Below are 27,150 nucleotides of genomic sequence, written 5' to 3' on the forward strand. Positions count from 1 at the left end.
AGGAGAATCCACCCATGTCTATTAAACTGCATGAAAGAGATTCGCAAATATATAAAACAATGCCACTCTTCTTACTAAATTTTTTGTTCTAGAAAATACTTTTTTCATAAAACTTGAAATTTATGTTAATGTGTAATGGGTTTATCATTGCTAATGTTAAAGATGTGATGAATGTTTTAAATTTTTCTGTAATAACTTCCAATATGATAAATATTAATAGATACAATGTATATAAATGAGAACTCTTAGTGAAGTCAACTTAAAAATTTTTAAATTAAACTTTTTATTATTTACTTATTATATTGGTTCCCATACAGTTGTGAGAAATAAGACAGTACCAACGCACCCTCAGTTTTTTCTGTAATGATTTCCAATATGATAAATATTAATAGATATAAGGTATATAAACAAGAACTCTTAGTGGTCAACTTAAATTTTTTTTTTTCTTAGATGGAGTCTTGCTCTGTCACCCAGGCTGGAGTGCAGTGGCCTGATCTCGGCTTATGGTAAACTCCGCCTCCCAGGTTCAAGCAATTCTCCTGCCTCAGCCTCCCGAGAAGCTGGGACTACAGGCGCCCGCCACTACATCTGGCTAATTTTTGTATTTTTAGTAGAGACGGGGTTTCACCATATTGGCCAGGCTGGTCTTGAAATCCTGACTTTGTGATCTCTCCACCTCGGCCTCCCAAAGTGCTGGGGTTACAGGCGTGAGCCACCATGCCGGCCTTAAATTTTTTTTAACTTTTCATTATTTATTTATTATATTGGTTCACATACAGTTGTAAGAAATAAGGCAGTACCAATGCACCTCTTACCCACTTTCCCTGATGATAACATGTTGTAAAACTACAGTATACTATCATAATGATAATATTGACTTCATTGCAGTGAAAATGCAGAATATTTCCATCATCACAGAGATTCTGCATGTATTTATTTATAGGCACACCCACTTTCCTCCCACCCCGCCCTCTCCTTAAGCCTTGCTAACCATGAATCTGTTCTTCATGTTATGTAAATAGAACCATACAGTATGTGACATTTTGGGACTAGCTCTTTACACTCAGTATAGTTCTCTGGAGAGTCATTCAAGTTGCTGTATGTATCAATAGTTTATTCTTTTTAACTGTTGAGTATTCCATGGTATGGATGTACCACAGTTTGTTTAACCATTCACCTGTTGAAAGACATCTGGGTTGATTCCAGGGTTTGACTATTACAAATAAAGCTGCTGTAAACATTCATGGAATTTCTGTGAACATATATCTTCATTTCTCTGGGGTAGATGCCAAAGGGTACAATTTCTGGGTTGTGTGGTTTTGCATGTTTAGTTTTTAAAAGAAATTTACAAACTGTTTTCCATTAAATTCCACCTAGCAATATGTGAGTGATCCAGTCTCCATGCATTTTTTGCCAGCATTTAGTGTTGTCACTATTTTTTATTTTAGACATTCTGATGGGTGTGTGAAGATAGTCATTGTGGTTTTAATGTGCATTTTTCTAATGGCTAAAGATATTGAACACCTTTTCATCTGCTTATTTTCCATTTGCATATCATCTTCAGTGAAATGTGTCTTCATTTCTTTTGCCCATTTTGTAACTGGATTGTTTGCTTTTTTACTATTGAATTTTGAGATAGTTTACTATTTAATTTTGACTATTGTGTATTTTTTTATTTCTAATTGTGACTTCTAAAAAATCTTGCTTGGATTTAATAGGGATTGATTAAGGCTGTAAATTTAGGGATAAGTAACTTCTTTGCTATGTTGAGTCTTTTAATCCACAAACATGGTCAGAGAACATATCTTGTATGGTTTCAATTCTCTTAAATTTATTGAGATTTTGTTTTATGCCCATGATATAACCTATCTTGGCATCTGTTCCGTGGGTACTTGAAAAGAGCTTGTAGTCTGCTATTGTTGTGTGAAGTGTTTTGTAAATGTCTATTAGATCTTGTTGATAGATTGTGCTGTTGAATTCTTCTATATTCTTGCTGATTTCTTTCTAGTTGTTCTGTTCATTATTGAGAGAGACGTAATGAGGTCTCCAACTCTGATTTTGTGGATTTGTCTATTTCTCCTTCCTTCCTTCCTTCCTTCCTTCCTTCCTTCCTTCCTTCCTTCCTCCTTCCTTCCTTCCTTCCTTCCTTCCTTCCTTCCTTCCTTCCTTCCTCTCTTCCTTCCTCTCTTCCTTCCTCCCTCCCTTCCTCCCTTCCTTCCTTTTCTTTCTTCTCAGTAATCTCCACAAATCTGTAAGCCAATAATTTATCTTATTATTATGACAGTTTCAATTGGATTTCTGCCACTTGCAATCCTAAGAGTCTTGGCTAACTTTCTACCTGAAATGCGATTTAAGTCCTAGACTATAGAGACATTCCAACTAATCATTTCATGATAACATTATTTCTCAAACTGTAACCTACAGACCTGTTTGTAAGGTGTCAAGAAAACTGCATATTAATTTAAGCATGTTCCTTTCAATTCTAACTTAAATTAATTAATGTAAAAATAGTCCGATTAATCTGGATGATTCTCCTCATTAATTGAGGACAGACTGCCATGTGATTTCATCACTTGTGTCCATCTCATCGTTTTGTGAACCAAAAAGAAATAAATAGTGGTGGCCTATAGTTAGAGTACAAGCTCTGGAACCTGACTGGCTGGATTTGGAAACTGACTGCCTGAATCTGAATCCTGGCAATACCTCTTGCAACTTATTCTACCTTCAATTATCAGCTCTTTGTCTGTACAATAGGAAATAAAAATGATAGTAACAATTGCATAGGATTGGTGTGAAAATTAAAGGAGTTGACATGTGGAGAGCTCTTAGAATATTGTCTGCCATATAATAAATATTCATTAATGATTGTCTATTCATATTCATAAATAATGTGTTTGAGTCAAGTGAAGGGCATTAACATCAGGTATGCTATACGTTTTGCTGTAGTTTGAATAGAGAAAAATGGTAGAAGAAATGACCTAGTTTACACATGTACAAGAGGAAATGTAAATAAGAATATTCAGAGCAGCACTGTTCATAATAGAAAAAACAAAGGAAACAATCCAGTGCCCACTCACAAGAAAGTGGATGAATTAACTGCCGCATATCCACATAATAGAATATTACACAGTAGCCAAAATGGATGAAGTGCAGCACCATGTGGCAACATCATATGGATGGATTTTAGTGATATAATATTAAGTGAAAAAAAAATAGGCCTCCAAAGACAGAGGTATATATACATACACACATATATATATTTCTCTTTCTATGAAGATAACACAATAAATATATATATATATTTCTTTTTCTATGAAAATAATGCAGTAAAAATATATACTTTTTTGGAGTATATAAACACTTAAAGGAATACATGAGATTATGCATATGAAATAAAACTACATTTTTAAAAAATATAAAGCATGATACGCAAAGAATTTAGGATTATGATTGCTGTGGATAGGAAGAGCCCAGGGAATGGAATGGGAGGGCCCTATCATTAGATGTAAATTATTGTTGGGGTCCTCAGTTTTATTTTGGGCAGTGGATTTAATGTTGTTTATAACATAAAAATCATAAAACCTAATTAACTTTTTTTAATTTTTATTTTTATTATTATACTTTAGGTTTTAGGGTACATGTGCACAATGTGCAGGTTTGTTACATATGTATCCATGTGCCATGTTGACTTCCTGCACCCACTAATTAACTTAATAAATAAGTGAAAACTAAATAAAAGAGGACCATGAATTGATTAATGAGGAGAATGTGTCCTGAACTAAGGACTATGATTTATCCGATTTGGTGCACCCAAATTTCAATGAGAGACAGAGAAAGAAAAGAAGATTTGTTACACATGGCACATATTACTACATACATGTTGACGAACCTGGCTGCTAGAGCAATGAGTATTATATTCTTGTTAGAAGGAGGAATTTTTTTACATCATCTGTTGCATTAAGCTAATGGTAAGAATTTTAATGACATTAGGTTTATAATTCTGTTTATGTATACTTTTTAACTTTATTCAGTTTAATAAACTTGTATTCAGTTTAATATTTGTCACAGTGCTTATGCAATGTGATTTCTAGCTAGTTGTAGTTTATACTTATATTAGAGATAATTTAAGTAACCGTTGGAGAATCCATGAAATTATTTTTACTTCAAAGGGATTCCATTCCTTATTCACCTTTAGGAGGCACCGCACTATACTCTGGACAGTTCCTTTCTCAGGTTTCTTTATTCCAGAGATTCTCAAAATGTAATCCAGTGTTGCCTGATGTATGCCAAGACCCCCTCTGGGTTATGTCACAGAAATTATGAAAGGCCCCAGAATCAGTGAGGTTAACCTATAACAAGACATTTATTTGCTCTTATCACTCTCTCACAAGTCTACAATGGACTTTTCCAGAGACAATATGACATGTGGTATCACAAGAGATTAACTGCAGAAGCAGTAGGAGAAGCCAGAATTAAACTTAAAATCCGGCTATTAAGTCAAGCATTAAAGACATTTTCCAAAATGCAAAATAATGACACTTTTCTCACTAACTTTCTTTCATTGTAGAAAATAGAGTTTTTCTCCCATAAATATATTATTAGAGTGACTAAGTAATGAGTTTATGATTGATAATTTTAAGTGAATTAAATAAATATTTTTAAAATTTATCGGTTTTGCTTTCTCATACAATAGATATCAATAGATGTTGTTCACATAAACAAAAGCTCTCTGGGGTCCTCAATAATTTTTAAGAGAATAAAGGGATTCGCAGACAAAAATTTTGAGAACTTCTGCTTTATCTCCTCTAATTTGTGTATTCTAACTAGAACTACCCTGAAATGCATAAGTCATGAAACACTCATGCCTCACTTTACATCCAGCAGCTGAGGATGTATACATAACTGGGAGGAAATAGGGGAAACACCAAAGGTCGTCAGGGTGACAGGCTCATGAGACAACTCGGAGGCATTCTTTTGGTTTCAAGGAAGTAGGTAAGCAGGTGTTTACTGTTGGAGAGGTAGATGGTTAAAATCTGTAGAATTCCTGAAAGAATAAACTCAGAACTTTCAAAAGAATGGCCTGGAAAGACACCAAAGACAACAGGGGAGAGGGGGAACAAGAATATGGTCATAGATGGCTGCCCTTCATTTGGCAAGTCACCATGCTTTCCATGGCCTGCTGAGTGATGTCTGGTGGAGGGACTGTGTTCAGTTTGCCAGGAGGCCCAGAACATTGACAGCAGGGTAGCATTTTTGTTTTAAATATATGTGCATGTAAACACACACACACACGAATACACAGACACACACACACAGTGAAGAATGGTCAGATCACTATCAGATACATATGAATCACTTTCCATAAACTCCTGGGGGAAAAACTGGATTTATTAGATAATCTCTATTTCAATATTTGATGAAAAATGAAATGTCTGGTTCTTTCTTCTTTTCTTTTGGCACTCATGTCACTGCAGTGAGATGAGCCATATTTTAAGCATTTATAAAACTTTCTAGTTTTATAAACTAGATTAAACCCCATGGGGATATAAATCTGGATAATAAACTCAACAAGAAATGCATTTTAAAGGGAATTGTATCATGCGTGGAGGGTTGGATAATGAAACCTGTGTGTGTGGGAGAAATATATATATTTTTTTTCTTTTTTTTTTTTTTTTGAGACTGAGTTTCGCTCTGTCACCCAGGCTGGAGTGCAGTGGCGCGATCTCGGCTCACTGCAACTTCTGCCTCCTGGGTTCAAGTGATTCTCGTGTCACAGCCTCCTGAGTAGCTGGGATTACAGGCATGCGCCACCGTGCTCAGCTAATGTTTGTATTTTTAGTAGAGATGGGGTTTTGCCATGTTGGCCAGGCTGGTCTCAGACTCCCGACCTCAGGTAATCCACCTGCCTTGGCCTCCCAAAGTGCTGGGATTACAGGTGTGAGCCACCGTGCTCAGCCATTTTAGTGTCTAATATGAGCTTAAAGCTTTTTATTTCATGAAACTAGTTAGCATCAGTACCATCCCAGGCCCTGCTTTTTTCACCCTTCAACTTTGTTGTTTCCTCAGAAAAAAATAGACACTGTTCATTTTAGGAAGATTTGGAATATTTTTAGACCTATGCATCCCATTCCTCATGTAATTGACAAATTACTTCTGACTCAGAATTTTTAAAAGAAATTATGCTTCCTTGGGTACTTTGCCAGTAAACTTTGGTTACCTTTATTGTGTTTTATGTGATTGTTTTACACAGATATTTGTTTTAAGCATATAAATACCTTCCACATAACTGAATATATGACAGGATTCAGAGTCCCTGGCATGTGCAAAGCTTGTCACTTTTCTTTGTCCTCAACTCAGGCTGTCATTCTGTTTGATATCTAAGAAGGAATGTGTCAACGTGACTATTTTTTTCTCTTACTCTTTGGAGGTACGCAAACACAGAAATTATCTTACTTCAACAGAAGACCCCGCTGGCAACAAGAAAGCGTGAAAATATTTAAAGATCTCATTTAAGGATGGAAATTATCCCGTAAATTCCTGCAGGCTTAAGAACCCTTCAGGATATTTTCTCTGGCAACCCCTCACACTTGCCTCCCATCCTTTGCCCACCTCAAGCCCCCAATCCTAACAGCTCGTCCTAAGTTTCATTGCTTTTAGCGGAAAGAGAATCCTGCTGAGATCCAAACTCTCCATCCATCAGGGCACAGTTCTTTTAAACTGATGTGCTGAGCCTCTAATATCAAAGAGAGGAACAAATTGATTTAAAAAGTCAATAAAATACTAACTATATGAATTCTAAAGCAGTGTTTAGGATTTCTATATTCCATTACGTTTTTGTATTTGCACAAACAAGGCACTGCAGATAAAGTCGAGTAGAAGAAGGTGCAATGCTTCTCATCTGTATCTATCATAAACAATCAGAAAAATATTTTTTTCCGTGAAGCAGTTAATACGGTAGTTTTCAGAATTCTAGTTTTGTTTTAAAATGCACTCAATGGAAAACTGAAGCAAATATATGGAAACGGTTGGAAAATGAGATTTAAAAACAAATTTGGTACAGAATTGTAATTGCCCATCTAAATAAATGCTTTTCTTTCTGCCTCTTGTCAATATATATTTTTTATATTTTTGTCTCATAAATTCCATTCAAGTAGATGGACTTGAGAGCTATTGTTTTGGTACTATAATCTTCTCTAATTATTTGAGAAAAGAAAAATACTTTCACTTAGACAAAGAGTTTAATTGGTTCTAGGATCTTTATGTTCACAGATTATTTTGAGCTTCATTAGCAACTTGCTCCTTCCTGGGTCTGCTTTTCTTTTTTCGTATATTGTCCATCAGAAAGATAAATCATCCCTTGTTTTTATTATGATAATTCAAGTTTACATTGTATTGGTCAAAATGGTAAGGCACTCACCGAGAATGCCACATAAGAGATTATTTATTTCCAAGATGTCACTCTGAATTAAACTAAGAGCTTGAAAAGTACGATTTACTGATAAGGTTAAATAAAATGGTGACATGTTATGGTAACATACTCTGTTCCGCTGGATACTTGTTAACATAACTTAGTTGTGTGTGAGCGTGTGTGTATAATGAACATGTAAATTACCCTGAACAATTTCTAAGTTTTTATTTATTAATTTTTTCAAAAAATCTTTTAAGCCAAAATGTCAATAATCCTTATATTGATGTTCCAAATAAACCAAAACCATGTTTCTTCCTGTAAATTGCATTGGTTGGGGTCTTGGATTTGCAGTGGCTTTTTAATGTACTTTCTTCTTAAAGTACAATCCTTTCTTTCTTTTGGAATATGCCTGTAAGATAAAACCTACTTTGTTTTGGGCCAAGGATAGACGGGCCAATGCAATTCTAATACCAGTCGACATTTATGGAGTGTTTGCAAGTGCAAATTGCTGTGAATATCCGTGAAGGGGACAAGAGCAAGAGCAGTAGAATTAGATGACTATGTGCAAAGCTTGGTTCCATCCTTATTATCTTTGAGAATTTGAACATGTTAGTGAATCTTTCTATTCCTCTATTTTCTTATTTGTAAAACAGTGATAATAATAGAATTTATTTCTTATGGCTGTGGTAAAGATTAGATGAGATAATGCATTCAAAGTGCTTAGCAGACTGTCTGGTATGTAGGTGTCCAGTAATTATAAACTCTAGTAGTAAGTTATGAATTGTTGATGTTACTCATTATCAAAAAGAGACAGTCCTTACTATCCAAGAGTTCCATCTAGTGATAGGGGCCTCCAAATACCGAGCTAACTAATATCTTCCAAACCAAGAGTCACCTTCATTAGACGAACAAATAAGTGCAATTAGAGAATAGAGAGGTCCTGGGAAGGCCATACTGAGAGGTGACAGCATGCTGGCAGTACTCACAGCCCTCGCTCGCTCTCAGGGCCTCCTCTGCCTGGGCTCCCACTTTGGTGGCACTTGAGGAGCCCTTCAGCCCACCGCTGCACTGTGGGAGCCCCTTTCTGGGCTGGCCAAGGCGGGAGCCGGCTCCCTCAGCTTGCAGGGAGTGTGGAGGGAGAGGTGCGAGCGGGAACCGGCGCTGCGCGCGGCGCTTGCGGGCCAGCTGGAGTTCCGGGAGGGCGTGGGCTTGGCGGGCCCCTCACTCAGAGCAGCCGGCCGGCCCTGCCGGCCCCGGGCAATGAGGGGCTTAGCACCCAGGCCAGCGGCTGCGGAGGGTGTACTGGGTTCCCCAGCAGTGCCAGCCCACCGGCGCTGCGCTCGATTTCTCACCGGGCATTAGCTGCCTTCCCACCGGGCAGGGCTCAGGACTGCAGCCCGCCAAGCCTGAGCCTCCCACCGGCTCCATGGGCTCCTGTGCGGCGGGAGCCTCCCCGACGAGCACCACCTCCTGCTCCACGGCGCCCAGTCGCATCGACCACCCAAGGGCTGAGGAGTGCGAGCACACGGTGCGGGACTGTCAGGCAGCGCCACCTGCAGCCCCGGTGCAGGATCCACTGGGTGAAGCCAGCTGGGCTCCTGAGTCTGGTGGAGATGTGGAGAACCTTTACGTCTAGCTCAGGGATTGTAAACACACCAACCTGTGTCTAGCTCGAGGTTTGTGGATGCACCAATCGACACTCTGTGTCTGGCTGCTCTGATGGGGCCTTGGAGAACCTTTGTGTGGATACTCTGTATCCAACTGATCTGATGGGGACGTGGAGAACCTTTCTGTCTAGTTCAGGGATAGTAAACGCACCAATCAGCGCCCTGTCAAAACAGACCACTCGGCTCTACCAATCAGCAGGATGTGGGTGGGGCCAAATAAGAGAATAAAAGCAGGCTGCCCTAGCCGCAGTGGCAACCTGCCCGGGTCTCCTTCTACACTGTGTAAGCTTTGTTCTTTCGCTGTTTGCGATAAATCTTGCTACTGCTCACTCTTTGGGTCCATGCTGCTTTTATGAGCTATAACACTCACGGGGAAGGTCTGCAGCTTCACTCCTGAGCCAGCGAGACCATGAACCCACCAGAAGGAAGAAACTCCGAACACATCCGAACATCAGAAGGAACGAACAACTCCAGACGCGCTACCTTAAGAGCAGACGCGCCACCTTAAGAGCTGTAACACTCACCGCCAGGTGCCGCGGCTTCATTCTTGAAGTCAGTGAGATCAAGAACCCACCAATTCCGGACACAATATGGAGAAAAGGAAAGTTGAAAATGTGCTTAACACATTAGGAAACAGAAGCAGCAGAGGAAATACATTCCTGGAAGAATGAAAGATATAAACCAGGATAAGAAAGGTATTTATAGAACTTAGGCCAAAAAAAAAAAAAAAAAATCATGCGGCTCGAACACATATTGACTGTTACGGTAGAGTGGACATTCCTGGTGTCAGTGCTGAGAAGAAAGAAAACTGAAGTTGACCCCTGGGAAGGTAAGAGAGGAAACACTTCTCTCTGAATCCCACTGTGATATGGTTTGGCTGTATCCTCACCCAAATCTCATCTTGAATTGTAGTTCCCATAATCTCCACGTGTAGTGGGAGGAACCTGGTGGGACGTAATTGAATCATGGGGGCAGTTCCCCCCATGCTGCTGTTCTCATGATAGTGAGTGAGTTCTAACAAGATCTGATGGTTTTATAGGGAGCTTTTCCCCCCTTTTCCTTGGATTTCTCCTTGTTGCTGCCATGTGAAGAAGGACTTGTTTGCTTCCCCTTCTGCCATGATTTTAAATTTCCTGAGGCCTCCCCAGCCATGCTGAACTGCAAATCAGTTAAACCTCTTTCCTCTATAAATTGCCTAGTCTCAGGTATGTCTTATTAGCAGCATGAGCATGGTCTAATACACAGTGCCTTGGTCTATTCCTGAGGAGGGCATATATTCAGGTGTATGCTCTTGAATGCTGTTGGTTTCTGTGCAGAGTCCAAGAACCCAAGAAGACGGGACCCCGTAGTGGGCCATAAACTGAAGATGAGTCAGTTATATTGCAAATCAGATTCTGCAATTACACATACCTCTTTGGAATTTTTCCCTTTTATTATCCCCTAGCCTTCGGTAAAATCAGGTTTAAATATTTCGGCTTTGTTTCTGGTGTGCTATGAGGTATAAAGGGAAGACTTGCTTGTTTATGCACAGTAAATGTTACAGGTGAAGCAACTTTATTTCTTATGTGCTGGAAAAATTCATCTTGGAATAGAATGATATCCCTTCCTTAAGATCACAGAGGAATTAAAAAGAATACGTTTCTGAGAAAATCTGAAATGATGAATGAATACCAGAATAGGAATTTGCTTCAGAAGGCTTTGGTCTTCTTTGTAATTTAGGTGTATGGCAAAGTTATTTAGTGAGACTAAGCATGACAGGTGTGAGTTAGGTGCCTTGAGATGCATTTTCAAACAGTTGCTGTGGCAAGTGCAATAGGGAATCAATTAGAGTTAAATAAAAGAATTGCTGAGTAGCACTTGGGGCCCAGCTGAGGAACATGATTCAATGAATTTAAAAAAAGAACGAGAGCCAGAGAGAAAGTAGATAGTATTCTTTACATTACTGATAAAGACAGTGAAGATATAAGGGAGACTTTTCTGCAAGTGCTCAGTTTAAAGCCAAAAAGAAGGAAACTGTTATCACCGGTAATCAAGGATGATGTTGAAGAGGTATAATAAGAGTATGGTTTTCAGCTGAGATTAGGCAGAAGAAGGTTACATGTGGGCCATACATTTAAGTGATGTTTTAAAGTAGGATAATCTAAAATAAACTGGCAAAGTCCATTGAACAAACAATTAAGTTGCTTAATGGTCTGTGCCTTTGTTTAATTGGCTAATTTCTGAAGATACTGTACTGTAGGTTATAGGCAATTTCAAGGAAATAATAAATATAATGAAACCAGTAGCAGGGATATGAAAAAAATGAAATACAATTAACCCATTGAGATGTAAGGATGATAATTAAAATTAGCTGTTGAATTTAAAGGTGGGACAAAAGTTTTATACCTTATTGTTCCTACTGTGTTTTGCTTTTTCTAAACTTTTTGAAGCATTGCTGTGGAATGTGAACAAGTGGGAATAAATAGACATGGAAATAGTCAGAAAACAATAGGCTACTTTACAGTTTCTGTGTGGTTTCACTTATTAACGTGGTAGCAGGAGCTATAGGCCATATATAGGCTGCACTGCTGACCTTATGAATCGATTTTGGAAGCAAACCAGGGTTCATTATTTTGGAGATTCAGAGGTGCCTTATGGCATGCCATAGGACCTTAAATTCTGCCATTACTCCTTCGTTCCCTGTGGGTACTGACAGCACCAGAATTTTAAAGAGAAGCCCGTTAAAATGAAACTATCTTGGTAAAGAACAACCCGGTGTGGGGAAAAATTGCATGTTCATTTTCTAACTGTAGTGCAGAGCAAATCCCTTTGGAGAGAGAAAAATCAAGAGAGTGGGTACTGGTGGAGAAAGTGTTAGTGCATCAAAAGTAAATTTCTACTTCACGTATTTTCCTAGGATTGGGAAATATGAAGTTTCTTTTGTAATTCTTTTGCTAACATAAGAATGTCAGCAAGCACATCCCTCAGTATATATTGTTAGAATCTCTCTTTACCATTTAAAAATTCATTCTTCGGTATCAAATTGTTCTTTAAAAATTGTTTCTTTATAGATACACAATAGATGTACATATTTTCAGGGTACATGTAATAATTTAAAACATTCTTATAATTTGTAAAGATAAAATCAGTATGATTGGGATATTTGTTACCTTAAATATTTGTCTTTTCTTTATGCCAGAAACATTTGAATTATTCTCTTCCAGCTATCTTGAAATATACAATCAAATTATTGTTAATGGAGAAAAAGAATCAGTTTTTCATTGAAGTTTTTGATTTTATATATTAAAAACCATTATAATTGAATATTAAGACTAATACAAAATTGTAATTTAACTTAATTTATACAGTAATATATGACAGTATACACAGTAATGACAGAGGCTTATGATTTTGGGGGGTCACCTGGCTAAAAGATGTCTTTTTTCAAGAATGGCAACATCTCTATTTTAAAGCTGTCAAATATACATTCATCTCCCTGCTTCCCAATACCTTATTATAAAATGTTTAAAAAATATAGACAAATTTAAAGAAATAATGTACAATGAACACACCTATACCTATCTCTCAGATTCTACAATTAGCATATTGCTATTTTTGCTTTATTATATATATTTATTATATATATAAATTAGATCAGTATATATTTCTTTATAGATATATATGTGCCCATCCTTCTATTCATCCATCATTGCATCTTATTTTTCTTGATTATCTGCATCATTTCATAACATAGGAATATAACTACCAGTGTGTGCAATTACTTTGACATTAACCAGAAGGACTGTAAAAAGTATTTTGTATTATTCAACAAATGTTCTGTATAGAGGGTTGTATTAGATTCCTATTGCTACCGTAAAAATAATTACCACCAACTTAGTGGGTCAAAACAACACAAATTTATCTATCTTACAGTTCTGGAGGTCAGAAATTTGAAATCGGTTTTATAGGCTAAAATCAAGATGTCAGCAGAGATGCATTCCTTTTGGAGGTTTTAGATGAGAATCTTTTTCCTTACCTTTCCCAGATTCTAAAAGGACTCCTTCATTCCTTGGCTCATGGCCCGTTCCTCCATCTTCAAAATGTATTACTCCAGCCTTTGCTTCCATTCTTAAATCTATTCTAATTCTGATCTTCCTGCCTCCCTGTTATAAGGACCCTAGTGATTTGATAGTGCCCACCCAGATAATTCAGGAAAATCTTCCTATCTCAGGGTCCTTAGCTTAATCACACCTGCAAAGTCCCTTTTGCTATGTAAGGTAACATAGTCACAGATCTTGGGTATATTAGAATGTGGACATCTTTGGGAAGCTGTTATTTAGATTAACAAGGAATATTGTGATCTTAACTGTGTGTTTTGCTATTAGTATCCCTTAGTACTAGGAGAAAACGTACACTGAGATTAATTCTTTGTCTTTTTGACCCATTCCATAAAATAAGTAATGTGATCTTATGAATGGCTCTTACCACAGAAGACAACAAAAACATCTTCATATAAGACCACACTTTATGATCTCAAAGATGTAGTTATTTTATTTCCCAATAAATAAGAAAATGTAAAGCACTGCCAATTAAACTGATTCACTACCTACTGCAAAATGCATTCCACCTTGATGGATTTATTTTAAGAGACGGGGTCTTGCTTTGTCACCCAGGCAGGAGTGCAGTGGTGTGACAAAGCCACTGCACCTGGAACTTCTGGGCTCAAGGGATCCTCCTGCCTCAGCCTTTTGAGTAGCTGGCACTGGAGCTACTGGTGTGCCACCATGCCTGGCTGATTTTTTAAGGCTTTGTAGAGAAAGGTGCTCCCCATTTTGCCCAGGCTAGTTTCAAACTCCTGGGCTCAAGCGATCCTCTGGCCTCAGCTTCTCAAAGTGCTGGGATTACAAGTGTGAGCCACAATGAGTTTAAAAATGTGATAAAATATGTGTCTTAGATGAAATATTTGATATATTTTTTCAGTGAACTACATAGCACAGAGATCCCCAAGAAGTTTCATCATTTTCCATTAAAAATATGACTGCTACAAAGTTCCTATTTGCTATTATTTGAATGTGTTCCCTCCAAAATTCATGTGTTGGAAACTTAATCTTCAATGCAACGTACAGTGTTGAGAGGTAGAACCTTCTGGAATGTGTTTAGGTCTTGAGGGTAAACTCCTCATGAATAAATTAATGCCATTAGGAAAAGGGCTTATGGGAGGGTTTGCTCTCATCTACTTTTCTGCCATGTGAGGATAGAACTTTTCCTTTCTTGTCCTTCTGCCTTTTCTGCCTGTGAGGATGCAGCAAGGAAGCCCATGCAAGATGCTGACACTTTGATCTTAGACTTCCTAGCCTTCAGAACTGTGAGAGACAAATTTTAGTTCTTCATAAATTACCTCATTGATGCTATTCTGTTATAGCCACACAAATGAACTAAGACACTATTTCAGGTAGGAGAGGCTAATCTGCTAAAACGCAGCATTTAACTAAGCTTTTATATGACATAGTGCTTGCAATGACTAAATGTATGTGCCTTTCCACTTTACATTTAGCAATTTCCTTTATTGCAGTACTTTGGATACTAAAAGTAAAAATACTAGTTCTGTTAAGGCCACGTCTTTTGAAAGTGGACCTATTATTTTGTACCTCCCAGTGTTAAAATGACAGTGCAATCATCTATAGCATGCATTAGATACCTAAAGGTCACCAAAGTAATTAAATGTACATTATTTAACTGGAGTTTCCAGATCTTTTGATTGACAGTCACTTCATAGCCAGGATGGATAGGACTGGAATGGAAATAATTAGAAAAAAAAAAGGCTGTATCTTGATTGTCTTTATCTGCATTTCACCTTCATCGTTTCAGGAGCAATTCTTTCAGCACATAGCATAAGTCCTTGTGTTTTCATTACTTTCTGCCAACAATTTCTCTCTTTTCCTGGGAGAAACACCTAAAGTTAATAAAAAAATAAAACTTATTTTCTGCTAGCTGGTTTTTTTTTTTTCAGATTTTTCAATATTCAATTAAGAAAGAGCAAAAGTTGGAGACCACCTTAGAAGAACACTGTTAGAGTACTCTGGATTATTTTGCCTTCACTTAATGGTATTTCTCCACTTGGATTGTGAAATGAAGCCTTACCTTGCTCAGCTAGGCTGTGAAACAATGATAATGCTTCTGAATTCCAGGAATAAAAAAGATGATTCTCAATTCTCAAAGCTCTGCATTGTGGAAGACTCCCCTATGTTCAGGAATATGTTTCTGAAAAGCCTTCTTAGCAGGAAGTACAGCTTCAGGCCGTATATTTTCTGTCTACTGTTGTGAGGAGCATGATTTGAGATGTTGGTCTCGTAAGTAAGGACCTCCCAGGCTCAGAAAAAATGCAGCTTTGTTTCCTAGCCCAGCCAGGAGGAAGGAGAATCATAGAATGTTTAAGGTAGTGAGAGCTGTAGAATTAATCTAATCCCAAATCTTTAATTTACAGATTTAAGTAACTGTATCAGAACTGGTGCTGTAGATCAGTGTTTCTAATTTTGAGGTAAATTCTCATTTATTGGTTAATTTCTTTAAGTTTTTGGACACACAGAGCTAAACTAATTTGTACCTCTAAATTAAGGCCACTACCAAGAATGAAATCAAGGCATCAGATATATACTGAGGCAGGTTTGGCTTATTTATTTTGCACCTTCCAGAGGAAAATGTCTACTGCAGGAATTTCACTAGCTGAGAGTTGTACACAACAGAGACAAAGCACTTATGTTGTCTGGGACTGATGTACAAATGACTTCTGTGGAAAAAATGATTTTTTTCTCTACCTCAGAATTTATTTGGACTTGAGGCAAAAAAAAAGTTATTTTGCTTGTGGTGCTTTATGGTTTCAAATGCAAATATCCTTCTTCTTGCTAAAAAGTAAAATATATTTTCAAAGACCTGGGCTTTTCTGCCTCAGTTCATGTCCTAAACAAAAGGGATGTGAATAGCTGAGGTCCTTCTCGGGTTAATGTATCGGCGAGCCCTTGTACTTCCTGTTTCTACAGCAGAAATTTCTAGGATTTGTCTCTCATGTTGTAACAGTGTAATATAAACGAATTAGAAATCGTAGATTGAACATCTTTTTGAGATAACTAGTGCACATTTGCTAAACTTGTTCCCTTCTGCAATAAACGTGACCATAATATTCATATATGAGTCACATTCCCAAGACGCATTCAACTTATGGACTGTCCTACAGACAATAGAGGCTGAAACTATGGCACTTCCAAATTCCTAGTAAGCAGTTGTAAGTGCTCTTCTTTCTCTCCTACTCAAGAAAGCACAACAGATATTAAGTGCATGAGAATGTGTGTGTGGTGGGGGAGAATTGGCTCTATTATAATTTATTTTAAGAAATCATTCTCAATATCATTTAAAATATCAATGTTCCTCTTTTGAGAAGTGTCTGTTCATGTCCTTCGCCCACTTTTTGATGGGGTTGTTTGTTTTTTTCTTGTAAATTTGTTTGAGTTCATTGTAGATTCTGGATATTAGCCCTTTGTCAGATGAGTAGGTTGCGAAAATTTTCTCCCATTTTGTAGGTTGCCTGTTCACTCTGATGGTAGTTTGTTTGGCTGTGCAGAAGCTCTTTAGTTTAATGAGATCTCATTTGTCAATTTTGGCTTTTGTTGCCATTGCTTTTAGTGTTTTAGACATGAAGTCCTTGCCCACGCCTATGTCCTGAATGGTATTGCCTAGGTTTTCTTCTAGGGTTTTTATGGTTTTAGGTCTAACATGTAAGTCTTTAATCCATCTTGAATTAATTTTTGTATAAGGTGTGAGGAAGGGATCTAGTTTGCAGCCAAAAAACACATGAAAAAATGCTCATCATCACTGGCCATCAGAGAAATGCAAATCAAAACCACAATGAGATACCATCTCACACCAGTTAGAATGGTGATCATTAAAAAGTCAGGAAACAACAGGTGCTGGAGAGGATGTGGAGAAATAGGAACACTTTTACACTGTTGGTGGGACTGTAAACTAGTTCAACCATTGTGGAAGTCAGTGTGGCGAGTCCTCAGGGATCTAGAACTAGAAATACCATTTGACCCAGCCATCCCATTACTGGGTATATACCCAAAGGTCTATAAATCATGCTGCTATAAAGACACATGCACACGTATGTTTATTGCGGCACTATTCACAATAGCAAAGACTTGGAACCAACCCAAATGTCCAACAACGATAGACTGGATTAAGAAAATGTGGCACATATACACCATGGAATACTATGCAGCCATAAAAAATGATGAGTTCATGTCCTTTGTAGGGACATGGATGAAGCTGGAAACCATCATTCTGAGCAAACTATCTCAAGGACAGAAAACCAAACACCGCATGTTCTCACTCATAGGTGGGAATTGAACAATGAGAACACATGGACACAGGAAGGGGAACATCACACTCCGGGGACTGTTGTGGGGTTGGGGGAGGGGGAGGGACAGCATTAGGAGATATACCTAATGCTAAATGACGAGTTAATGGGTACAGCACACCAACATGGCACATGGATACATATGTAACAAATCTGCACATTGTGCACATGTACCCTAAAACTTAAAGTATGAGAATAATAAAAAATAAAAAATAAAAAAATAAAATATCAATGCTCCTTTTAAAAAGCTAGCACAGTTATATTACTCAAAAATCAGAGTGATATAAAACATATACATTGAGAAGTTTCCTTTCCAATTCCATTCTCATTAACTCTTTTCCTTTCTTGCCCCTTTTAGTAAGCATTTGTCTTCAGTTTCTTCCTTGTATTTCTTTAAGTACAAACGTATACAAATGTGTATTCTTACTTTTCCCGTTTTCACAAATGAAAGCTAATATATTTATTGTTGTGATTCTTAAGTTCAACACTCTATTCTAGAATGCTTTCTATATCATACATTGATGTATCAATGCATCAGTATTTTACTGTAACATGGTTTATACTATAAGCTATTTAATCAGTCCGATATTCATGGGCAAGAGGTAATTCTAATCTTTTGCTATTATAATCAATGATACAATAAATAACCTTGTATATATTTTATTTTGTATGTGAGTGATATAAATATTTTCTTATTAAAAAACAGGAAGTGATTCAAATGCCATGGGTTTTTGAGTCCAGGAATTTCAAAATCTGAAAAAAAATAAAAAAAAAATTCTGATAGCTCAAGCCCTTTTGGGGTTCAAGATAGGATAAACCCCTAGAAGTGGGATTGCTGGTTCAAAGGGTATATAAATTTGTAAATTTTTTTATATTGCAAAATTTTCTTCTTTAAGGTTTTAACAGTAACATAGGATTTCAAAGTTTTCAGATATTTGCATTTTGGCCAATCTGTTGTGTGAAAAACAGTATCTCGGTATATATTTCATTTGCATTTCTGTTGTTATGAGTGAGGTTATATATCTTTTTGTATATTGGTTTAAGAACCAGCTATATATTCTTTCTTGTGAACTGTCTATTCATAACCTATGCCTATTTTTATTGTTATTCATATTTTTATTGAGTTTATGGATTCTGGTACATATTGGGAGATTAGCTGTTTGTGATATGACGAGTTAATGGGTACAGCACACCAATTTTCTAGTGTGTTTTCTAGTGTGTTTGTTCAGTCAAGTTGCCTGTGGTGTGACTTATCCACATTTAATGTAAAGGTTCTTCTTTTCAGGGTCTTCAGCTCTTTCTAATTTCTCCACCTTTTCTCTGGACCCCATGATTGCCAACCCCCTGCATTAGCAACCTTCCCTCTACATCTTAAATCTCTTTGTATTGAGAGTTTTTAAGTTACCCTTAGTGCATACACATATTTACAGATCTCTCATCTTATAAAATATCTTCCCTTTATCCTACATTGTCCCTACTTCTATAGAATTTCCTTTATAGCCAAGATTCTTAAGAGGTTTTACTCCATGTCTCCAGTTTTTCTTTCCACAGTGCTGAGCTTGGGGCAAGTTCCATCATGCAAATAGCCCCCTAGTTATCAAATGATTGTGTACTTCCCCTCTTCATCTTACTTAATCAGTCCTGTAGAATTAGACACTTCCACCACTCTTTCTTGAAACTATTTCCTCCTTTGGCAGTTTTCATGCTACTCTTCCTTCGGTATTCTTTAACTATTCTACTCCATCTTCTTCTTTGTTGTCCTTATGATGTATGTTCAAGCATCTGACCACTACCTATAAGTCAAGGACTCTTAAATCTGTGTCCACAACCCAACCCCCTGGTTTCTAATATCCAAATATACATATCCAAATAACCTTGTGATGAACATGCCACAGACACCTCTCGCATGCTCAAAATTCAATCTCCAAATTTTATGTCTCCTGTATAAATGAATAGCATGATCATCCAACTAGTTACTCAAGCCAGAGGCACAAGAGTAACCTGAGGAATTCTCCTTTATTGTAGTCATCATTTAGGCATTTCCTATTATCTTTTTGTCATCATTTTACCTCCTAAACATTCCCACTGTCACTAACACAATAAATATTTTTACCAAATTTCTTATAATAGTCTCCTAACTAGTCTACTGCCTCTAATATCACTTCCCTTCAACTCCTTCTTCAAAGCATTGTTAAAATGATTATTATTCTAAGTATAACTGTGTTATTACCCTGCCTACATTTTCTCTGTGCTTCCAAATAGATTTTAGAATAAAATTCCTACTTTTGGGGTTAGCCTGTGAGGCTTTTCATACTCTGGCCTTACCTATGTCTTCAGCCTCATTCTCAAGTGGTCAGGTAACAGAGGTGGGTTTAGATCACGGACTTCGGAATTGGCCAGACCTCGCTTGAATTATTAACTTTCTCACCTTGGGCAAGTTACTTAGCCTGTCTAAAATAGTTCTTTCATCCATAAAATCAAAATAAAAATAATAAGTCTCTCTCAGGGTTGTGGTGAGAAAAAAAGTAATTCTTACAAAGCGATGATCACAATCCTGTCTCAATTACATGGTAAATCCTCAATAACCACGTATGTGGATGGTATTAATGGCAATCCTGAGCCATAGCCTATCACGCTCTGCTTGAACTAATAATGCTGGTCCAGCCCTCCCAAATGGCTGGAAGGTATGTATGATTGGTTCATGCCTTCATTCTCCTGCCTGGAACACAGTTCTCTCTCCTCTGCCTCGCTCTAACCACTCAATTCTGTTTCTAAGGTGACTTTGATCTAGTTACCCAACACCTTTGCATTGTGACCTACTAATTTGTAAAACAGGGTCCAAATTGTTACCCACCTCATAAGGTTGTGATGAGGATTAAATAAGAAAACAAATGCAGAACACCAGCAATTAGCAATCCCTTCATATTTCTCCTTCTTTGTCTTCTTCATCTTAATGTTTTAATTATTATTAACACATTGTTACTGTTAGTGGTTTTCAAAATGTTGTCCAAATTTCCATTGTCTCCTTCACTGGAAAGTTGTTCCTGGCAAGAACTCTGCTGACAGTGATTCTACCTTCAAGGAATATGTCTGGTGGAGAAAACAGATAAGAGAGCTAATCATTCCTGTAAGGTGTGAAAAGTTATAGGTTAGAGATAGACCATAGAGGGCACAGGAAGCTTTCCTCAGCTAACAATTTGTCTGGCACATAGTAGGTGTTCAATAAATGTTTGTGGAAGGAATGTCGATTAACTGGTGATTATTACCATAAAATGCATGTTAAAATAATGTAACATACATACAATTATGTGCTGTGATTTTAAAATTTTTCATGATATTAAGATGTGTTAGTATTGGTTTTTTTACTTTGCTTCATACTAATGTTTTGGGGGCTATGTTAAAGGAAGTTTAAGTTATTTTTTCTCCCTTTGTAGAATTAAAAAATTTTCACCCATTATCATCAGAACCTTGGGTTTGTGATAAATGCTGACAAGTTAAGCAACCAGGCATTTTCTTTTTCTATGAGTCCCTAAAGGATTTCTTTAGTACTGGAATTAGTTTCAAAAATCATAAATTATGTAATTTGTTGGAGCAAGACCTTTCATATCTTGAATAAATGGCATTTCTTCTCCCCCTCCTTATCATTCACTTTTCATGTTACTAGATCAAGGAGACAAAAGGCACTCTACAGCAAAAGCTTTCAGAATGTCTCATAAACAGGGTCTTGTGAAAACCAATAAGCTAGAACAAAAAGGAGACATAGATATAATTGCTATAAAGCTGTTTGAATTTCTCCTTAAATCCTAGGGTTTATTTTCATGTCTATAACATAATATAGACAGAGCAATATGGTCTTCTGACCATTGCTTATTGTTATCTCACATTTCCCAACACTGAGAAGCGTAATCTCTGTGTTGATAGTTTATCTTTGAAATGTAAATCTTTAAATATTTTTTGGATAAAAGTCATACAGTTTAGAATGACAGGAAAGTCACATCAGCATTCCACCTTTATAATGCATGACTGGGGTTTATTATTATTCCATTGACCTATGGAGATACTTTAGAGAATTAATGTACCGTACTGCGCGTGTTATATGCTAGATTTCACATATATAAATATCCTGAAAAATTTCTCATTTAGTTAGCTGGATCATTTAACAGACTTAACAAAAAATGATAATCCTTTTTAGCAAGTATTTGTTCATACTGGCTAAATATTTGTTTAAATATTTGTTAAATATGTATGTAATTTGCAAATTCTGGTATCTGAAAAGATGATTAAAGCAATCATATTTTTGTAACAAGTTATTAATATTTTATCTCTTCTTACTATATCTTCAGTTTCTGGTATACATAAAATGATTCTTATCTTTCTTAATCTTTAAGATTATATTAAATAGCTTACCCAGAACAAAAATAAAATATGATGTCTGGCACTACCTCATATTTAATCCTTAATTGCAGTAGAAACAAATTTGATCCTTGGCTTAACATTCAAATATGGTGGATTCCTTTCAAATGGTAGTGGATTCCTTTCTAAGGAATAACATGAAGAATCATACAGTCTCTCCAAGTTGAGGATACCAATATTCCAAGGACAATAGGGTCCCCTTTTTATGGTTTTCTTAAGTAACCTTAAGAAATTGTTTTCATATTGTTTGGGAATCTTCAAAATTAAAAATAAAATGGAATTATGATTTTCCCCTCTACTTCTAAATAATAAAAAAGAAAGAATACAAATTATCTCATTACTTCTCAGTTGTAAAATGCTGAAGTTAGAGAACTAAAATGTATATAACATTCTAAAATGGGATGTCATAAGGAGGACAGTAGTATAGTATTTAAGCAATATAGTTCCAGGTTTGTGTGTGTGTGTTTTCAAATCTACCAGGTCCAATTCAAGATGTCACCTCTCCTCAATATTGTCAAGGGGAAAAAAGGGCCCTAGATTTTAAACAATGAAAAGGATCTTATTATGAGTGGCTATTGCCTGAATGTTGGTATCCTTCCAACATTCATATGTTAGAATTTAATCCTCTCTTAACATTATAGAGAGGAGAGGCATTTGGGAGATGATGAGGTCATGAGGGCTCCACTCTTACGAATGGAATTAATGCCCTCATACAGGGGCTTGAGGGAGCTTACTTGTGCCTCCTGCTCCTTCTGCTCTTTCTGCCATGTGAGGACACAATGTTGGCCTCTTCTGCCATGTGGAAACACAGCAACAAGGCACCATCTATGAAGCAGAGTGTGAGCCTTCACTAGACACAAAATTTGCTGTTGCTTTGATCTTGGACTTCCCAGCCTCCAGAACTGTGAAAAACAAATTTCTACTACTTATAAGTTATCCAGTGTAAGGTATTTTGTTACAGAAGCCAGATTAGACTAAGAGAAGTGTCAAGCTTGAGTCAAATCTTTAATAATCTCAGTTTGTGATATAATCGTGCTACGTTGGAGGTTTTAATAATTATTATCCTCTTACTAACTAGCAGCCCATAAACTGCCTCTAAATGAATGTTACTGGCAGTTGTTGCTGTTTTTCTCACATGAGTACACTATAATATATAGCACAGGTGAGGGCAATTAACTCCTTGGTGGCAGGAACATGTCTTTCTTTTCTTTTGAAAGTTTCCAAACCATAGCAGGGCCAGTTGTTGGGGAATGTACTGTGTAGAGTAAAATGTTCAGCAGCATCAGTAACCTTTACCAACAAGGTATCAGAAGTACTAAGCCAGTTGTGATAATTAAAAGTGTCTCCAGACATTGCCAAATGCCCCCCTGGGAGCAAAATTACCCTTGGTCGAGAATCACTGCTCTAGTTGGTTGATTTGATGATGATTTATATTTGAGTGATTCTTTTGCCAAATATGTAGGTGACATCTTTTTCGGCCTGCATTTCTTTTGCCACATGTGTAAGATAATTCTGTTTTTTTTTTTTTTTTTTTTTTTTTTTTTTTTTTTTTTTTTTTTTTGAGACGGAGTCTCGCTCTGTCGCCCAGGCTGGAGTGCACTGGCGCAATCTGGGCTCACTGCAAGCTCCGCCTCCCGGGTTCATGCCATTCTCCTGCCCCAGCCTCTCTGAGTAGCTGGGACTATAGGTGCCCGCCACCACGCCCGGCTAATTTTTTTTTTTTTTTTTTTTTTTTGTATTTTTAGTAGAGACGGGGTTTCACCGTGGTCTCGATCTCCTGACCTCGTGATCTGCCCGCCTCGGCCTCCCAAAGTGCTGGGATTACAAGAGTGAGCCACCGCGCCCGGCCGATAATTCTGGTTTTATACATCTTCGCCATGCTGTTATAAAGTCTCAGTAAAGGTATAGATAAATCTAGACTCCTAGTAAAAATGTGCTATGCCCATATTGTGCAGAGCCAAGGAGATACCTTTACCTGTTTCTACAAGAGTCAGAACTATTAAGCAAAGCACTTTTTCCACAGTGACTGATACCTAGACAATGACTCATAAATTACAATGACCTTTGTTGTTAAACTTTTATTGTTAATAAATTTTAGAACTGTACATTCCTTTCACTTCTGAAATCCGGAGTATCACCAAAAGTATGCTTAGCAATTCTTTGGAACGGAAATGATCTTTCTCTGTCATGTGTCCTTTGTCCTATTTAAGAATACTTAAGTGTTCCAAACAGCTGACTCCGTAATGAAGTTAAGTTGCCTTTCCTTCACTTAATGACAAATGGGAAAATGGTGGAAATTCCATTAAAAAACTAACAAGTGGAGTTTTTCTTCTAGAGCCACAGTCATTTTCTTAAACATTCGCTGGATTTAAGAGTGAAGAGTTCAGGTTTCTAGGGAAATTTTCTAATTTTTTAGGGTACTTTTTATGGCTTTAGAACTGTTGTCGGTAACCCTAGCTCAGAAGCAGTTCCTAGATTTTCGACTTGGCTGAGCTTGTTGTGTAATTGTGGATCAATACATATTTGCTGGTGAATGAATAAGTGATTAAATAGTCTTCTTTTTCTAAGACATTTGATTTAAAACTAAATAAATTTCCTAACAATTTAATAGCAGATGTGCTATTTTTATCCTTTATCTCCATGTAAGAGCATTTAATTGAGGGTAGGTGCCAGAGGCAGAGTAAAAAAAAAAAAATCATGTGTATAAGCTTTCTTCTGCCCTATTTCCTTTTGCTCCCATTTACTTCATAATAACATACATCCATCACTGTTGGGGTTGACTCTTGGCTAGTTTCTCAGTACAGACTAATGTGAACTTGCTACAAACACTGAGTGATGATAACAACTTAATTTTTCTAAAGGAATAATAAAACTGTAAAACAAGTCCACTCTCATTCATAGTCAATATAAGAAAGCAGTGGGACTGGGCTTCTCAAGAGAAAATAACATTTCCTATGGAAAGGAAGCACACGTATAGTTTTTCTCTTTAAAGAGATATTTTATGGAAGCAAACTAATGTGTTCTTTAATTGGCAATGTTATCTAACTTATTTTCTTAAATGTATTAATACTCTCACATCTCATTCTTTGAGATAAGTTAAATGCTAAAATTTATGTTTACATATGTGAATGTGTGTGTGTGTGTGTGTGTGTGTGTGCATGTGTACTTTAGGGTCTCTCTTTCTCTCTTTCCAAATTCCTAGTTTTCTTCTTTAAGCCTCTGCCATCTACAAAACTAAACAGTATGTAACACAAGGTCTGCAACGTGATAAGAGTTCTGTAGATATTAATAGCTTGTAATTTTACTTCTACCCTTTCACCGTTATTGTGCCTACTCCATGGTTTAGTGCTTTCTGTAGAGAGAATACTAAAAATGAATCCAAGGCATTTTCTTGAGGGTTGGCTCTGTTTATGCCAGCAGGGAAAAAGCACAGTTTTAGAAACTTCTATTTTGCCCTGGTTAACATCTTCACCTGTCATTATCTTAACCTTCATTACTTCGAGTGGAATACAGAAATAAGAAAGCAAAAGCAACTTTCCTTTTAACAAAATCTACCTTTATCTCATTACATTCAATGTTAAAATAGAAATGCTAATAATTTAAAAAATTAAAATAGGCAGAACACTAAGTGTGCTTCTATTAGGGCATTGTATCCTTTAGTCCCATTTATTTGCAGTCAATCCATTGCTCAGGTATGACTTCCCGCATTAGCTGACTTGAGGTAACACACTATAATGTTTACTTAGAGAGAGGTGGCTCATGTATTTCGGGCTTGTAGACACTGTGGGAGTTAAAAACAAAGACCACTTCCTCTTCCTTTACTACATTTACCTTAACGTCTGAAAAGAAGAACAATGAATTTTCATGCATAGCTTTCCATTCTTCTTCTTTTGTAGACATTGGAAGTCCTTTCTACCTTTTTTCTCCTGCCAAGCTCACAAGACAAGACAAGGCCAAGGCCACAACCCACGTGATTTGACGGGTAAATATACTATTCAATTTTAGGTTTAGAGAGTTTATTACTTATGTAGATAGCAAAAGGAAGAATAACTGAAGGTGCTATCTACTGGGTCCTTTTCCATAGGCCAAAAAGGACAACACTGAAATCAAAGGAGTCTAGGGACTGCAATGATAATGCAACAATGCCCATTGCTGCGCAGATGATTCTAGACTACAGCTGGGCAGTTTTATAGTTTGCCTCTATACCTGGAGGGGAGAGGGATGAAAATCCTTCTATATCATTAAAACCCCAAAGGCAATGAGAGAAACTATCAGTTTCCTGGAAGAAATAGAAAGGAGATTGGGAGATTTCCTCAAAGTAGCACCTCACCAGTCTCCCATCCTCCCATGTTCTGGGAGGATCTCAATGCCTCCCGCCAAGAATTGTATAGGTTGTGGTTCAAGCCTTTGTCTGTGTGGTTTGTGTGGATTATGTGCAAAGTTACCAGGGCACCATGAAGGAGCCATTCCACTACGTTTTCTAATTCTTCTTTTGCTCCAAACCCTTTTATACTATCTATTAGGGAGCTGTATTCATGTCCTTTCCTTTCCTCTTACAAACAAAAATTTGAACAATATTCTTGGTTGTAACATGGGCACTGGTATACATTTTCACAACTGAGATGAAAAAAATGGTACGATGTTTCATTTTTCAAAACCATATCTTATGTAAACCCCCCATTCTTCAGGGCTAGCTAGAAATTAATTCATTGAAATGAATGTGACTCCTTTGCCCTCAGTGCATGCTAAAGTGGGAGGATTTGAAGCAGATCAGAAGAGGACAGAAGGTATTCTCCACTTTTGCTCCCCACCATTGGTCAATGAGGAGACCTTCACTAACCAAGCCTCTGTGGGTGCTCGGCTCTTTGCCACCTCTGCTTGTGCCTGTGATTTGTGATTGAGATTGTCAGTCTCAGGCTAGTTTTCAGGTTTTGCAGGGGTGGCAGTAGTGGGAGGGGATGACAAAGATTCTAAATCATTTTTCAGGTCCTGGCAGCTACCCTGGATGCAATATCTGCTATTTCCCTAAACCCAGCAAAACCTTTTTCCTATACCTTCCTTTTTTGCGACTTCCTTCCCTTCTCCTCTCCTCATGAGTATATAATCAATATAGTCTCTCTTGAATGAGGTTTTAGGATCACCATATTCTGCTTTTTATGAATAGTTGTGAAAGAACTACAGGCTAAGATCAATAAGTATTTTTCTTACTACCTACCCTGTTAAACACGTTATCAGGGGTGTCCAATCTTCCCTGGCTTCCCTGGGCTACGTTA

General features: G+C 37.1%; 1 long non-coding RNA gene across 1 annotated transcript; it reads left to right on the forward strand.

The window, feature by feature from the left end:
• Positions 1 to 20,541: 20,541 nt before the first annotated feature.
• On the forward strand, positions 20,542 to 25,814 carry LOC131383709 (uncharacterized). Its single transcript, XR_009213946.1, has 3 exons — positions 20,542 to 20,596; positions 23,623 to 23,779; positions 25,774 to 25,814. It is a non-coding gene; the product is annotated as an uncharacterized LOC131383709 (long non-coding RNA).
• Positions 25,815 to 27,150: the final 1,336 nt, after the last annotated feature.

This window comes from Hylobates moloch, unplaced genomic scaffold, assembly GCF_009828535.3.
Source record: "Hylobates moloch isolate HMO894 unplaced genomic scaffold, HMol_V3 SCAFFOLD_6, whole genome shotgun sequence".
NCBI classification, from domain to species: Eukaryota; Metazoa; Chordata; class Mammalia; order Primates; family Hylobatidae; genus Hylobates; species Hylobates moloch.